Source organism: Ascaphus truei, unplaced genomic scaffold (assembly GCF_040206685.1).
Source record: "Ascaphus truei isolate aAscTru1 unplaced genomic scaffold, aAscTru1.hap1 HAP1_SCAFFOLD_809, whole genome shotgun sequence".
NCBI lineage: Eukaryota > Metazoa > Chordata > Amphibia > Anura > Ascaphidae > Ascaphus > Ascaphus truei.
This window is the reverse complement of record NW_027457144.1, coordinates 55,410-72,897: the sequence shown is the minus strand read 5'-3', so window position 1 is coordinate 72,897 and position 17,488 is coordinate 55,410.

Below are 17,488 nucleotides of genomic sequence, written 5' to 3'. Positions count from 1 at the left end.
TCTTCCTGTCCCGCCTCCGATCCTAATTGGACCTTCCTGCTTTATCTAGCTCCTCTCTGCTCTCAGTCTTTGCTCGACATAGTCTCTGCATGGAAGTACTTCTGGATTCTCTCAGTGTTTTCACAGGTTCTGACGCGGCTTGTACGACTACCCCCTTTGGCTCTCGATCTCGGCACTCCTTGGACAACGCACACTCTGGTAACCCCTTGAACACGGCTTGGACAACGACCTATCTCCACTCTCCACTCCCTGACTTCGGCAAGGCATCCTTCACTCTATCTCTACAACCGGTACCGGCAAGTATTGTCTACCTTACTACACCTGGCCTGGCAACGCTTCATACCACACTCCGGACACGCTCCCTTTGCTGCGGGTGCGTGTATTACCACTTCCCCCTTCAGCTCAGGGGACGGGTCTGGTCTGCGGGCAGCACCGGCGTAACATTATGTCGAGCCCACAAGACGCAGACCAGACCGAACTTCAACAGCTTCTCTCCAATCTGCTTCAGCAAAAAACAGGCCATGGCGGATCAAATTGTGACACTTACACGCCAGGTCGCAGTACTCTCAGACAGGGTACCGACCGCGACCCCGCCAGATGTAAGCCCCCGCTCCGCAAGCGCAGTTAGCAGCTCAGATGTAAGGATTCCTCCCCCCAAGCATTATGCAGGTGAACAGCAAGATTGTAGGGGTTTCCTAAACCAGTGTGAGGTGCAGTTTGAAATGGCCCCCCATCTCTACAATACTGATCGCAAGAAGGTAGGCTACATTTATAACCTCCTCACTGGCAGCGCCCTGGCTTGGGCTTCCCCGGTTTGGGAGCGACGTTCTGACCTTACCCAAGATTACCCGGCATTTAAAGCCGAGTTTCAACGAGTATTGGATTCTCCCGCTCGTCGGGAGATGGCATCTGTTTCTCTCCTCTAGATCACTCAGGGACGGCGAATGGTGACACAGTATGCTGTGGAATTCCGGACTCTAGCAGCCAAGACTAACTGGGGACAAGAGGCTCTCGTCTCCGTGTTCTGGCAAGGCCTGGCAGATGCCATCAAGGATGAACTCTCTCGCCAATCCAGGCCGGATCAATTGGAGGTCCTCATTGATTTGGCTGTCCGAGTGGATCAACGTATCCAGGTACGCCGCTCAGAGCGTCAGCGCACTCGCGTCCATAACTTTCAAGTTCCGTTCTCCAGTACTCCCAGCAACACTCCTGCTCCCCCAAGTGCTACCATACCTCTTCGTCCTGCACTGGAGTTGCCAGAGCCAATGCAATTGGGGGTACAACGCATCCGCACACCGATACGGCAGTTCCGCCACGCCGGGGGATTGTGTTTCTACTGCGGATCCATGGAACATCTGGTTCGGGAGTGTCCACTGCGTCCGGGAAACAGGAACACCCAGTGAGTACAGAGGGGCTCTCTCTGGGTGTAATATATCCACGTCCCCTTTTTAAAGGTGAACTCCCTAAGAAACTTACATTTCCAGTCTCCCTTTCAGGCGATAAGTTCAAGACTTCTACCGCCGCTTTCATTGACTCAGGAGCTGGAGGAAACTTCGTGGATCTTGAATTCGCCAGGTTAAACCGCATACCACTCGTCGGTATCGATGGACGTCCTCTTACCCCGGCCCACATCTCCTTAGAGACGGCTCCCTTGCTTCTGTCCTCACATCTGCACAAGGAGATCTTAGTTCTCGATGCCATTCACGCTCCTGGGATACCCATCACCCTTGGTCTTCCCTGGCTACAGCTTAACAATCCTCTCATTGACTGGACTTCCTCTGCTCCCATTTCCTGGAGGGCGAGGTCAGACGAGACTCATCAACTGCTGGCCAATACCTCTGTTCCCGAAGTTATTCTACCTTCTGTTTACCATCAATTCCGGGACGTTTTCAATAAGGTACAGTCAGACCTCTTTCCGCCACACAGGACTTACGATTGTCCGATCGATCTAGTTCCAGGTTACTCCCTACCCAAGTCCAAGACCTACCCCTTGTCGTTACCAGAATCTCACGCTATGGATGAATATATCCAGGAGAATCTCAGGAAAGGCTTTATTCGTCACTCCAATCCCCAGCAGGGGCTGGGTTTTTCTTCGTCAAGATAAAGGACGGGTCGTTGAGGCCTTGCATCGACTACAGAGGTTTAAACCACATCACTATTAAAAATCGTTACCCCCTTCCTCTTATTACCGAACTGTTCGATAAATTACAGGGGGCCAAGATTTTTTCCAAGTTGGATCTACGTGGTGCCTATAACCTGGTGCGCATCAGGAAGGGGGATGAATGGAAGACGGCCTTCAACACGCGTAGTGGACACTACGAATATCTGGTAATGCCTTTCGGCTTATGTAATGCTCCCGCTGTCTTCCAGGATTTCATCAACGACGTCTTTCGTAAGGTACTCGATATTTTTGTTATTGTATACTTGGATGATATCCTGATTTTTTCCAAAGATCTCCAGGACCATATACGCCACACCTCCTACGTCCTTTCCCGTCTCCGTGAACACCATTTGTACGCCAAACTGGAGAAGTGCACCTTTCATCAGACCTCTACTCCGTTCCTGGGGTATATCATTTCCGATGAGGGGTTTATGATGGACTCCGGTAAACTTCAAGCAGTCACTGAATGGCCAAGACCCAACTCTCTCAAGGCCATACAACGATTTTTAGGGTTCGCTAATTACTATCGTAAGTTTATACAGAGTTTTTCTACCATTGTGGCACCCCTCACTGCGCTCACCAAAAAAGGAGCTGATCCTTCTGCTTGGTCATCCGAGGCCATCTCCGCCTTCGAGACACTCAAGGAAGCCTTTATATCCGCACCTATTCTCCGTCATCCCAACATCGAACTTCCCTTCGTCCTGGAGGTCGATGCTTCTGATTGCGGTGCTGGTGCCGTTCTTTCCCAGAGACCCACGCCCCAAGATAAGTTACATCCCTGTGCATATTTTTCCAAGAAATTCTCGTCTGCCGAGAGGAACTATGACGTGGGTAACAGGGAACTTCTGGCCGTGAAGATGGCTCTTCAAGAGTGGAGACACCTGCTGGAGGGGTCGAAAGAGCCGTTTACTATTCTCACGGACCACAAGAACCTTCTTTACATAGAGAACGCTCGACGCCTTGGTCCACGACAGGCTCGTTGGGCTCTTTTTTTTTCTCGATTCGATTTTCACCTGTCCTATATCCCCGGGACCAAGAACGTAAAGGCAGACGCACTCTCCCGAATACATTCTTCTGAAGAGAGGCCAGAGGAATCTTTGGAGACTATCCTTCCACATGAGAGGATTCTCGCCACGTCTACTTTAAAGAATCTTAACAAGATTTTGCACTCCCAGAGACGCATTCCCAAGGACTTGGTCGTTCCCGACAACAAACTCTTTGTACCATCCAAATTTGTTCCAGAGGTCCTGTCTTGGGGTCACTCCTCTAAATCTGCAGGTCATCCAGGTTTTAAGAAGACTACTGATCTCATTCGTCGGAATTTCTGGTGGCCAAGGATGTCTCAAGATATTCTGGAGTTTACCCGCGCATGCCCCACGTGCGCTCAAAGCAAGACTCTCCGTCAAAAGCCTCAGGGTTTTCTGTTACCCCTTCCAGTTCCCGACCGCCCCTGGTCCCACATTTCTATGGACTTCATCGTGGAGTTGCCCAGGTCCAGAGGAATGTACACTATCTTGGTGGTCATGGACAGGTTCTCGAAGATGTTCCATTTCATTCCACTTAAAGGATTACCCACCTCCCCCGCCCTTGCTGATATCTTTACGGAGCAGATTTTCCAGATTCATGGGATCCCTTCGTCCATTGTTTCTGACAGAGGTTCTCAGTTCGTATCCAAATTTTGGAGAGCTTTCACGAAGAGATTGGGCATCTCTTCTTCCTTCTCTTCCGCCTATCATCCTCAGTCCAATGGACAAACGGAGCGAATCAATCAATCCCTGGAGAAGTACCTGAGATGTTTTATATCCGATTTCCAGGATAATTGGGCTCAACTCCTCTCTTGGGCAGAGTATGCCGTCAATTCTGCAAAAAACGAGTCCACCCGGGAGTCGCCCTTCTTTATAAATTATGGGTTCCACCCTCCCTGTCTTCCCATCCCCAACATTCCTTCTGGAGTACCAGCCGTAGATGAACGCATTTCTTCCCTCCAAACCGCATGGTCCAAGATTCAGTCTACCCTTCTCAACTCCTCCCGCAGATCGAAACTTCAGGCCGATCGTCGTCGTCGTTCGGCGCCCAGTTACAAACCAGGGGATTTGGTATGGCTCTCCTCTAGGAATATCCACCTCAAGGTACCATCTCCTAAACTGGCACCTAAGTTCCTGGGACCCTTCCCTATTTGTGAACAAATCAATCCCGTGGCATACTGGCTCCAACTACCACCCAGTATAAAGATTCCCAATGTCTTTCATGTGTCCCTCTTAAAACCATTCATCTCCAGTCACTTCTTTCCGGATCAGACTCGTAAACCGGATCCCATTACTGTACAAAATAACGAGGAATACGAAGTTCACTCTCTTTTGGATTCTCGCCTATCAAGGGGTCAGCTCCAGTTCTTGGTGCAGTGGAAGGGCTTTGGCCCTGAAGAGAGATCCTGGGTACCTTCAAAGGACATTCATGCCCTGGCCCTTCTTAAGTCCTTTAGGAAAAAGTTTCCAGAGAAACCGTTCTTGGACCGTCCTGAGGCCGTTCCTGAAGAGGGGGGTACTGTCAGGAATCGGCGTTCTCCTCGCTCCCCACACAGAGCACTCCCTCCCCGCAGGGAGCCCCTGGACACACAAAACAATCCTGCCTTACCGGCCTCCACGGCTCCTCGCCCCTGCCGCCGTCGCGAGATCACTCCCCTCGGCGATTCCTTTGCTCAGCGCCGGGCGCGCCCACGCCCACCTGCACACACACCTGCACCATCCACTGGCTCGGTTCACACGTGTATACGAGTTACGGAGCACGCTCAGTCTGCACACTCTTATTCCCGTCCCCCGGACCTCAGGCTCCGCCCCCGCACACTGCACGGGCATACTCAGGTTACTAACAAGACTCACCTGGCCTGTTATGTCTGACCCAATCTGCAGTGTCTCCCTGTAGCTCTTCCTGTCCCGCCTCCGTTCCTAATTGGACCTTCCTGCTTTATCTAGCTCCTCTCTGCTCTCAGTCTTTGCTCGACATAGTCTCTGTATGGAAGTACTTCTGGATTCTCTCAGTATTTTCACAGGTTCTGACGTGGCTTGTACGACTACCCCCTCTGGCTCTCGATCTCGGCACTCCTTGGACAACGCACACTCTGGTAACCCCTTGAACACGGCTTGGACAACGACCTATCTCCACTCTCCACTCCCTGACTTCGGCGAGGCATCCTTCACTCTATCTCTACAAACGGTACCGGCAAGTATTGTCTACCTTACTACACCTGGCCTGGCAACGCTTCATACCACACTCCGGACACGCTCCCTTTGCTGCGGGTGCGTGTATTACCACTTCCCCCTTCAGCTCAGGGGACGGGTCTGGTCTGCGGGCAGCACCGACGTAACACCGTCTCAGCCCGTCAGCAACACGCGCAGGATGACCTGTCGTGACCTCTACGCGTTTCGCACTACGTGCTTCGTCAGGAGGTCACGCACAGCGTCATCCGCGCGTATTAATATAGGCAGCAGCCAATCGAGTGGCCTGGCCCAAAGCGGACACCCCATGAGTGCCATACACTCACGGAATATGATTTAAAGTAATACAAGCCGCAATCAATGCCAATACATGCCGTGACCGATCAAACGGCATACATACTCATAATCGTCAATATATATACACAGCATCAACAAATAACTGAAAAAGTAATACAAATATATTAACCCATTCGTTGCTAAACTGCAGAATATGAAACTTATTGCAGATCCAGCAAACCATAAATCTATCATGCCTGAAACTGCAATTACACACCAGTAACAGAATGTACACCTACAATGAGAAAGCAGAACAAACACTTCATAAACATTTCATACTTTAAAAAGGGAGTTAATTCAATAAGCTCATTAAAACCAGTGGGATATCTAGTTTGGAATTCATAGATCCAATATTTATTTATTTATTTTATTTATTTATTTATAAAATATTTTACCAGGAAGTCATACATTGAGAGTTACCTCTCGTTTTCAAGTATGTCCTGGGCACAGAGTAAAACAAATAATACATGGTTACAAGTACAGTTACATAAATGAGCAGGGAATACATTATATACAAGACATTGCGTGCACAGTTAAAGAAAATATATATTATGAGCGTATGAAACAGTTACAGACCAGGTTAAAATGTGAGACAGCCTTAGATTTGAAAGAACTTAAATTGGTGGTGGATGTGAGAGTCTCTGGTAGGTTGTTCCCGTTTTGGGGTGCACGGTAGGAGAAGGAGGAACGTCCGGATACTTTGTTGAGCCTTTGGACCATATTCTGAAAGCCAGGGTCATATGTGAGATGATTTAGCCCAGATAGTGTCAACTCAGCCCTCTTTTCCAAGCACAACAAGTCTGTTTCTTTTCTTTACTTTATTTGTGGAAAGCAGGTAAAAAAACAGGAACTTGTGTAGAGATGTAGGTGTTGGGATAATGTCTCTCTGTGGGTGCTTGGTAGTTAAAGGCAGGTGAAAAGATAATCCTACCATACAGGAGTTTACAGCAGTGCTCACTCATCCAGAGGTAATGGTGGAAAGGGAAGTGAGGGGCAAGGGTCACACTAAAATGGAGTGAGACTGCACTACTGTCAGCAAAAAGACAGGGGAGAAAATGGGAAAGTCCATTAACTGGAGGACTGGAGATGTTCCAGAGCAACCAGGGGTGTGACAGCTTGGAAGGAAAAAGGCTACTTAATGTATCCATTCCATCTGCACTGAGAGAGAACTGCAAGGAAAGTAAATCCACGTACAGCTAGCAAGCAGAACTGCCAAGGGGAAGGGGGGCTGAAACAGAAAAGGCAGACAGGGGTATTTCTGTTCCATGACAGACCATGAACAGTCTTTTGGAGTCTGATCTCAGGTGATAAGTGCTGCATGTGGTAGGGGTGAGGAGCTTGTTCAGGTAGCTGGGTAGCTTGCCCATGAAGAATTTAAAGGCAAGACAGGAAAGGTGAACTTTGCGCCTAGACTCGAGTGCCGACCAATCTAGTTCTTTGAGCATTTCGCAGTGATGTGTGTTGTAGTTGCATTGGAGAACAAAACGACAAATTGAATTGTAGAGGGTGTCAAGTTTGCTAAGGTGGGTTTGAGGTGCCGAGCCATATACTATGTCCCCATAGTCAATAATTGGCATTAGCATCTGCTGTGCGATACGCTTTCTGACCAGGAGACTTAGGGAGGATTTGTTCCTGTAAACTACCCCTAGTTTGGCATAGCTCTTGGTTGTCAGGGTATCAATGTGCATCCCCAATGTTAAGTGGGAGTCAAACCATAAGCCCAGGTATTTGAAACTAGTAACAGGAGTAAGGGCGGTATTAACGTTGGTTTTAATCAGGAGCTCAGTCACTGGAAGCTTTACAAATTTAGTCTTGGTCCCAAATACCATTGTTACAGTCTTGTCAGTGTTTAAAAACAGTTTGTTTTGGGAAATCCAGTTTTCGAGTCTCAAAAATTCAGACTGAAGTATGTGTTGAAGGTCGGAGAGGCTATGGCTGTGTGCATACAGGATTGTGTCATCTGCATACATGTGTATTGAGGCTTCCTTACAAGCTGTGGGAATATCATTAATGAACACTGAGAAGAGTAGGGGCCGTTCCCGTTTTAATAAATGGTTATCCCTATTGCCCTGTCTAGTGTTCAGTGGTACACTTTCTAGTCCCTTAAATTTGATACAACCAGGATCATTATTGTGAACTTCTTTAAAGTGCTTTAATAACAGAGTTAGTGGCATACCTTTAGCTAATATTTTTGGTATATTCTTTACATTTCTCAAATGTTCTAACATACGCATCTTAAATGGTCTCTTAGTCTTACCAATGTACTGTAAATTACAGCTACACTGTAAGACATAGACCACGTGCGTTGTCAGACAATTTATAAAGCTTTTTATGTTATAAACAGATTTTGTAGCACAAGACGTAACAGTTTTATCCTTACTAACGTGATTGCACGCCTTGCACTTGCCACGTTTATATGTGCCACTAATTCCCAAACGTGTCTTGATTTCACCAGGTGCTGTGGTGTTTTTGACTACTTGACTTGGGGCTAGCAAGCTTTTCAAATTAGGAGCGCGTTTAAAAACTATACCCGGCTGAGATTTCAAATTCCCGAATTAAAGCTGCAGACCAAACAATATCCTACATGGGTTTTTTGTATGTAAATCACTTCTGTACTATGAGAAAATAGTTGTAGTATTTTTTTAAACAACTCTGAATGACAGTTTTAATGTATTATAATGTAACAAGCATTTTCTGTTTCTATAGCAACTATTTACAAAGTCACATCCCCTTCCTCTTCTGAAACAGGCTCTGTCACACCCACACTGCCCTCTCTCTAGGGCAATTGTATCTAGTGACTGCCTGGTCACATGATCTTCCCCACAGAACTTTGCATCTTTGGTCCTCTTCTGCTGCACTGACGGCCATTTAGTGAACCCTCGAGCCAAATCTTCACTGATCGATCACAGGAGAACGGATCGATCGGCAACTTAGCTAATTACTTATCATTGTGTGGGTTGTATTGATGCACGTATTATAGGGGGACAAATAAAGTTACAATTTAAAAAAGGCAGCTTGGACTGCAGCTTTAATATCACAACGTGTTATTCCATTTGTGTTGTAAGCAAAGCTACTTGTGCACCCCCTATCTCCCCCATACCCTTCCCTTTTATTATTCCTGTACCCATCTAACCCCCCTCTTGTTTACCGCACCTTAAAAATTTGAACAAAATAAAAAAGGTATGTTAAAAAAAAAAAAATTGGAGTTGCAGCAAAAGGTGACACCGTGTGCTCATACACATGTTATTACCCAGAATCCCCAGCTGCAGCCAAAGCACTGTATGCTGGGAGATCATGGGGAAAGGCAGGGGGGCGGACCTGTGAATGTGCTCACAAGTGGTATTGTTATTTACTGAATGAAGTAGAAATAGTGGTGTTATTACCCCTGTCCATTCACCTCCCTACTGCCAGGAATTCTCCCCGCCTCCTGCTTCAAATCGTCTTATTATCTGTGTTAAACTCCCGGAATATTCTGTGAGTCGGCATCGCTGAGCTGCGGAAGAGAGGAGAACTCTCCAAAGCTCGTCTTATAATATCAATTGTTAGTCCAAATAAAAAACATATCGCCTCATACTGCAGGGCTCGGTTACTCGGCACTACCCTGGTCCCTAAATACCCCCCCTGCCCATGTCACCGCTGTGCTACAATGTGAGGGTAACAAGAGACAGAAACTCATTTATGGGTAACAGTTAAAAACTAATAACTTCAAGAGCAGGGGCGGCCAACTCCAGTCCTCAAGAGCCACCAACAGGTCAGGTTTTCAAGATATCCCTGCTTCAGCACAGGCGGCTCAGTTGAAGCAGGGATATCCTTAAAACCTGACCTGTTGGGGGTCCTGAGGCCTGGAGTTGAGATCCTGTGCTGCAGGGCAGGGGGCTTTGCATTGAATTGTTTTTGCAACGTTTGTGTAGGATTGAAGCTGGGGGTCTTCGGACCTGAACCCCGTTAAAGTCAGCTCCGGGGACCCCTGCTTCCAGTGATACTTACCTCCGTACGGGGGGCCGGTAGCCGCCCTGCTCTGCTAGCTGGGCTTTAAAGTTTAAAGCTCCCGCGTCACATGGGCCAATAGGAAGCCACACCGATGACATCACGGCGCGCAGGGCGTCCCAGCTTTGACCAGCGGCCATTATGTGATCCCCGGTAGCCGAGGAGAGCGGCTATAGGCACCTGTGACGTTCGTGAGGATTTGGCCTGGGATTAAAGGGGTTACACCCCAATTGGCCACCCTCTAACCTCACCAGGGAGACAGGGGTTAACTGGGCTGAGGTCCAGAAATGTGATTTAACCCTTGTTATAACATGAAGATGTATATTCCCTTGTGTAACTGTATTGCATTATCCTGGTGTTTGCACTCACACATACACTAGGGTTGCTGCGGGAGGGAAAGGGTTAATGTTAAAATAGTGACTATAGCCCGTTGTTCCCTTTTCCCCGCCTTTTCATGCTCCATTTTTCGGCCGTCTAAATACTTATCCCCCTGTAAAAGAATGTATTGGTTCTGGACCAGTGTCTGCAACACACACACTGGGGCTTAAGGGGTTAATATTATATGCAGTGCTGAATAACAGGAGCCGTTCCATTAAGACTGCTAATTTAGGAACGGAGTGAGCCAGCACCCTGATTGTTGGTGTGCCGCCTCAGGGTAACCCCCCAAGAATGTGACAAAAAGAAAAGAGGTTGGGGCGCTCCCTATTTGTATAGGCTTGTGATGTTGCCTGTGTGGTAGTGTGTAACCAAAGAAAGGGTAGTGTATACTTGCCCTTGTTGTTTTCTGCAGCTGGACCAGTAGAGAAGATAAAGCCCGGAATCTTCTTGTAGTTGCAGTGGAGGTGGAGGGTTGGTCAGCGCACGGGATTTTGCTCAAACGTAGAGATAAGAGGATAGGAAGATATGGAACACGGTATTAGTGTTTTAGTAATCGAACGGTACAATACAGCCAAAAGAACTTTGGAATTAAAATGTATGAAAAATATATTTTAAAACTCTTTGGAATTAAAAAACCTTGGTAATTAAAAGTAAAAATATATAAATATATAAATATATGAAAAAATATATATTCTAAAATAGCTTAAAAATAGATTAGAAAATCCTTAAATAAAATCCTTAAATAAAATTTAAATGGAATTGTGTGTTTTTTTATTGAGCAAAATAGAATTTATTAGGTACAGAAAACAAAGTCAAGACCTCCTCTTCCGGTCCCGCCGTCGGACGCGACCACGGGAGCTGTACTGGTGAGAGGAATATCACCGGACGATCAGGCTGATGCTGGGCTGTTTTAAAGCTGTACCGTGAGTGTTATTTTGACTTTGTTTTCTGTACCTAATAAATTCTATTTTGCTCACTCACCGAGTTCGGCCCTTTTCTTCCTATTTGGGCCCCCGGGAGAGAAGCAACTCACGTACTGCCCCCACCAGGAGGGTGAGAAAGTTATTGTTTTTAGCAGCATTCCGTGAAGGAAAGACTGCACATTAAACTCTGCTAACCAGCCCAATTATCCCCTTTTTACCTCAGACCAACAACAGGCTATATAAACACACCCTGTTAGTCATCCACATATAGCACATATTCTGCTTCTGTTCACAAAAAAATTAAAAACCACACAATTCCATTTAAATTTTATTTAAGGATTTTATTTAAGGATTTTCTAATCTATTTTTAAGCTATTTTAGAATATATATTTTTTCATATATTTATATATTTTTACTTTTAATTACCAAGGTTTTTTTAATTCCAAAGAGTTTTAAAATATAATTTTTCATACATTTTAATTCCAAAGTTCTTTTGGCTGTATTGTACCGTTCGATTACTAAAACACTAATACCGTGTTCCATATCTTCCTATCCTCTTATCTCTACGTTTGAGCAAAATCCCGTGCGCTGACCAACCCTCCACCTCCACTAACCCCCCAAGAACACACCTATTAAAAATATAACTTTGTCATAAGGGAAACATATATTTTTGATAAAGTGCCTTTCTGATGCAGTTTTAAAATGTACAGGCCGGATGCTATTGTTTCTGCCTACCTTTGTAATGCATTAAGGAACAAATGTTATGCATACCAGAACCAAATGTTTTGACACCTATGAGCTGGTGATCAAAGGCTAATTACCTAATTGTTTATGCGGGACCCAGGAACTGAGTGGGTTGTGAGCGTTGAAACTCACACTTACAAACCCAGGTATCCTGCCAGGGGTGGGGCTACCCAAAGAGAAAATCAGAATGAGTGACCTTATTAAATATAAGAATATTATGAGATGTCCTTGGCTGAACGTGCTAAGAGTTACATATGTGTATTTGTGGGACTTAGCCCCACCTGATGAGTCTAAACACTTGATATCTAACAGCTACTAAGAGCCGGATATTAATATCTCCCTTAAGTTTAATATTACACTGTAATATTTGGTCTCTTTGGGAGCGCCAGGCGTGACGGAATGTATTAATATGTCGCGCACGCCAGTAAGTATAACTGAACTGAAGTTATGAAGGTATTTACAGTATATATGGAATTTTGGTTCTATTCTGTTATGGTAATAAGCAGGAAGAACATCCTGCTGGAATTTACATAGCCTGGTCATCAAAGGCTAAATTGCCTAATTGTTTATGCTTGGCCCAGGGACCAAAGGAACTGACCAGTTTAAGTGTGATATTTCACCCTAAACACTGAAAGTCCAAAATCAGCTTCAAAGAGCTTCAAAAGGACTTTTGTTCGACGGCTCGGCGCCGTGAGTGGAAGAGAAGGGTTAAAATGATATATAAGTCAGAGTCACCCCTTACTCATTGTCTTCTGATATCATCTGAATTGCTACCTGATTGCTGAGAGAAATGCAATGTCTTGGGATGATTGCTGTATGAACTGCCAGTCCAGCTGGGACTGTTTCATCATTTCCCATCTTTAAGTAAGTGTCCATATTTTGCCTGTTATTTGTATAATCTGTGTGTTCACCTTTATCAAGGAATAAACTATATTTTATCATATCTAAGTCTCGTCCCAGTTCAGACCCAGGTATATATATATATTTATATATATTTTGTGTAAATTACAGCCTGTCATAAGCTACCGTGACAGCACCTACTACGGAGGTCTGTATCTCCGGAAGTAGGGGGTCCCCAGAGATTAAATTACTGGGGTTCAGCTCCGGAGACCCCCTCCTTCAATCCCATGTAAAAATGTGCACCCCAAAAGTTGCCGGCTTTAGTATGGTTAATGAAAAGGACGTTTTAGCAATTATATGTCGCATCGGGAGGAGTCTCGCATGCAAATTAGGCACCCTCCTTCCTGTCATACCCCTTTAAAATGCATGGAGTGAATAGTGATGTTAAATATTTACTCACCATAACTTATTTAATGCGTGGTTAAACCTATCCCAGCTTCCCATTGCAAAGCCAGTGTAGCATTCTTACTGGGACAACTAGTTTACCTAAGGGGTTAACTTATGCAGGATGAGGTGTCCCACACCCCTGGAATGCCCTCCCCCTCAATACCCGACTAGCACCCTCTCTATCCACCTTTAAGACCCACCTGCTTAACGAAGCATATGAATAGCACTGTGGTTAATATTAGACACACAATACATTAACCTTGGCCCCCTGCAGACGCACTTACCAGAACTCCCTCCTACTGTCTCTGTACGTTCTTCCTACCTACCAATTAGATTGTAAGCTCCTCGGGACAGGGACTCCTCTTCCTTAATGTTATGTTTATGTCTAAAGCACTTATTCCCATGATCTGTTATTTGTTATCTATATGATTGTTACGTGTATTACTGCTGTGAAGCGCTATGTGCATTAATGGTGCTATATAAATAAAGACATACTTACATACATACATACTTACATACACACACACACACACATACATACACACACACACACACACATACATACACATACATACACATACATACACACACACACACACACACACACACACACACACACACATACATATACACACACACATACATACATACACATACACACACACACACATACATACATACACACATACATACCCCGGAAAACTATTCACACATTGGAAGTAAGTAGAAACACTTTATTTAACCGTATCAGAAGCGGTTCTGTTTGTACTTGTACGGCTGAGACTAATTAAGCACGAAGGTTTGACTGATCGCTATTCTCATACTGATAAGACGGAGTGTGCCAATATATTTATTTATAACGTGTGTTACCAGGAAGTAATACAGTGAGAGTTACCTCTCGTTCTCACGCATGTCCTGGGCACAGAGTTATAACGTGTTACAGGCAGTAATACAGTGAGAGTTACCTCTCGTTTTCACGCATGTCCTGGGCACAGAGTTATAACGTGTTACAGACAGTAATACAGTGAGAGTTACCGCTCGTTCTCACGCATGTCCTGGGCACAGAGATATAACGTGTTACAGGCAGTAATACAGTGAGAGTTACCGCTCGTTCTCACACATGCCCTGGGCACAGAGTTATAACGTGTTACAGGAAGTAATACAGTGAGAGTTACCTCTCGTTCTCACGCATGTCCTGGGCACAGAGTTATAACATGTGTTACAGGAAGTAATACAGTGAGAGTTACCTCTCGTTTCCACGTGTGTCCTGGGCACAGAGTTATAACGTGTTACAGGCAGTAATACAGTGAGAGTTACCGCTCGTTCTCACGCATGTCCTGGGCACAGAGTTATAACATGTGTTACAGGCAGTAATACAGTGAGAGTTACCTCTCGTTCTCACGCATGTCCTGGGCGCAGAGTTATAACATGTGTTACAGGCAGTAATACAGTGAGAGTTACCTCTCGTTCTCACGCATGTCCTGGGCACAGAGTTATAACGTGTGTTACAGGCAGTAATACAGTGAGAGTTACCTCTCGTTCTCACGCATGTCCTGGGCACAGAGTTATAACGTGTGTTACAGGCAGTAATACAGTGAGAGTTACCTCTCGTTCTCACGCATGTCCTGGGCACAGAGATATAACGTGTTACAGGCAGTAATACAGTGAGAATTACCTCTCGTTCTCATGCATGTCCTGGGCACAGAGATATAACATGTGTTACCAGGAAGTAATACAGTGAGAGTTACCTCTCGTTCTCACGCATGTCCTGGCCACAGAGATATAACGTGTTACAGGCAGTAATACAGTGAGAGTTACCTCTCGTTCTCACGCATGTCCTGGGCACAGAGTTATAACATGTTACAGGCAGTAATACAGTGAGAGTTACCTCTCGTTCTCACGCATGTCCTGGGCACAGAGTTATAACATGTGTTACAGGCAGTAATACAGTGAGAGTTACCTCTCGCTCTCACGCATGTCCTGGGCACAGAGTTATAACATGTGTTACAGGCAGTAATACAGTGAGAGTTACCTCCCGTTCTCACGCATGTCCTGGGCACAGAGTTATAACGTGTGTTACAGGCAGTAATACAGTGAGAGTTACCTCTCGTTCTCACGCATGTCCTGGGCACAGAGTTATAACATGTGTTACAGGCAGTAATACAGTGAGAGTTACCTCTCGCTCTCACGCATGTCCTGGGCACAGAGTTATAACGTGTTACAGGCAGTAATACAGTGAGAGTTACCTCTCGTTCTCACGCATGTCCTGGGCACAGAGTTATAACGTGTGTTACAGGCAGTAATACAGTGAGAGTTACCTCTCGTTCTCACGCATGTCCTGGGCACAGAGTTATAACATGTGTTACAGGCAGTAATACAGTGAGAGTTACCTCTCGTTCTCACGCATGTCCTGGGCACAGAGTTATAACGTGTGTTACAGGCAGTAATACAGTGAGAGTTACCTCTCGTTCTCACGCATGTCCTGGACACAGAGTTATAACGTGTGTTACAGGCAGTAATACAGTGAGAGTTACCTCTCGTTCTCACGCATGTCCTGGGCACAGAGTTATAACGTGTGTTACAGGCAGTAATACAGTGAGAGTTACCTCTCGTTCTCACGCATGTCCTGGGCACAGAGTTATAACGTGTGTTACAGGCAGTAATACAGTGAGAGTTACCTCTCGTTCTCACGCATGTCCTGGGCACAGAGATATAACGTGTTACAGGCAGTAATACAGTGAGAGTTACCTCTCGTTCTCACGCATGTCCTGGGCACAGAGTTATAACATGTTACAGGCAGTAATACAGTGAGAGTTACCTCTCGTTCTCACGCATGTCCTGGGCACAGAGTTATAACATGTGTTACAGGCAGTAATACAGTGAGAGTTACCTCTCGCTCTCACGCATGTCCTGGGCACAGAGTTATAACATGTGTTACAGGCAGTAATACAGTGAGAGTTACCTCCCGTTCTCACGCATGTCCTGGGCACAGAGTTATAACGTGTGTTACAGGCAGTAATACAGTGAGAGTTACCTCTCGTTCTCACGCATGTCCTGGGCACAGAGTTATAACATGTGTTACAGGCAGTAATACAGTGAGAGTTACCTCTCGCTCTCACGCATGTCCTGGGCACAGAGTTATAACGTGTTACAGGCAGTAATACAGTGAGAGTTACCTCTCGTTCTCACGCATGTCCTGGGCACAGAGTTATAACGTGTGTTACAGGCAGTAATACAGTGAGAGTTACCTCTCGTTCTCACGCATGTCCTGGGCACAGAGTTATAACATGTGTTACAGGCAGTAATACAGTGAGAGTTACCTCTCGTTCTCACGCATGTCCTGGGCACAGAGTTATAACGTGTGTTACAGGCAGTAATACAGTGAGAGTTACCTCTCGTTCTCACGCATGTCCTGGACACAGAGTTATAACGTGTGTTACAGGCAGTAATACAGTGAGAGTTACCTCTCGTTCTCACGCATGTCCTGGGCACAGAGTTATAACGTGTGTTACAGGCAGTAATACAGTGAGAGTTACCTCTCGTTCTCACGCATGTCCTGGGCACAGAGTTATAACGTGTGTTACAGGCAGTAATACAGTGAGAGTTACCTCTCGTTCTCACGCATGTCCTGGGCACAGAGTTATAACGTGTTACAGGCAGTAATACAGTGAGAGTTACCTCTCGTTCTCACGCATGTCCTGGGCACAGAGTTATAACGTGTTACAGGCAGTAATACAGTGAGAGTTACCTCTCGTTCTTACGCATGTCCTGGGCACAGAGATATAACGTGTTACAGGCAGTAATACAGTGAGAATTACCTCTCGTAGGGTGACCATTCGTACCGGTTTTACCGGTACAGTCCCGGTTTTTTGAGGCCTGTACCGGTTTAAGTCTGTCCCGGTTTTTGTCTCGGTTTTTGTCCCTGGTCCCGTTTTTTGTCCCTGGTCCCGGTATTGCGGTGCAGCGGCGGTGAGGAGAATGCGGCGGCCGGTAAGTATTTTGTATGTGTGTGTGTGAATGCTGCCGGGGAGACTGAATGGTGGAGAATGCCGGGGGCGGGACTTAGAATGCCGGCCGGCCCGCAGGGGATTGGATGGATGAATGATGATGCCGGGGGCGGGACTTAGAATGCCGGCCGGCCCGCAGGGGATTGGTTGCAAGCAGGTCAGAGGAAGCCGGGGGCGGGACTTCTGCTTTGTGCAGAGCACACGTGTCTTCCCGGCTTCCTCTGTGCGCGTGAGTGTCCCCCTTCTGTCCCGGGTCCCAGCCAGGGAGGGGTAATAGGAGGTGGTAGCGGGGGTGCGCCTGCCTTTGTACCACCTTGTACCTTTGCCCCCCCCCGGCACTCCCAGCATTGCCCCTCCTGGCGCTCCCAGCATTGCCCCCCCCGGCGCTCCCAGCATTGCCCCCCCCGGCGCTCCCACTATTGCCCCCCCGGCGCTCCCACCATTGCCCCC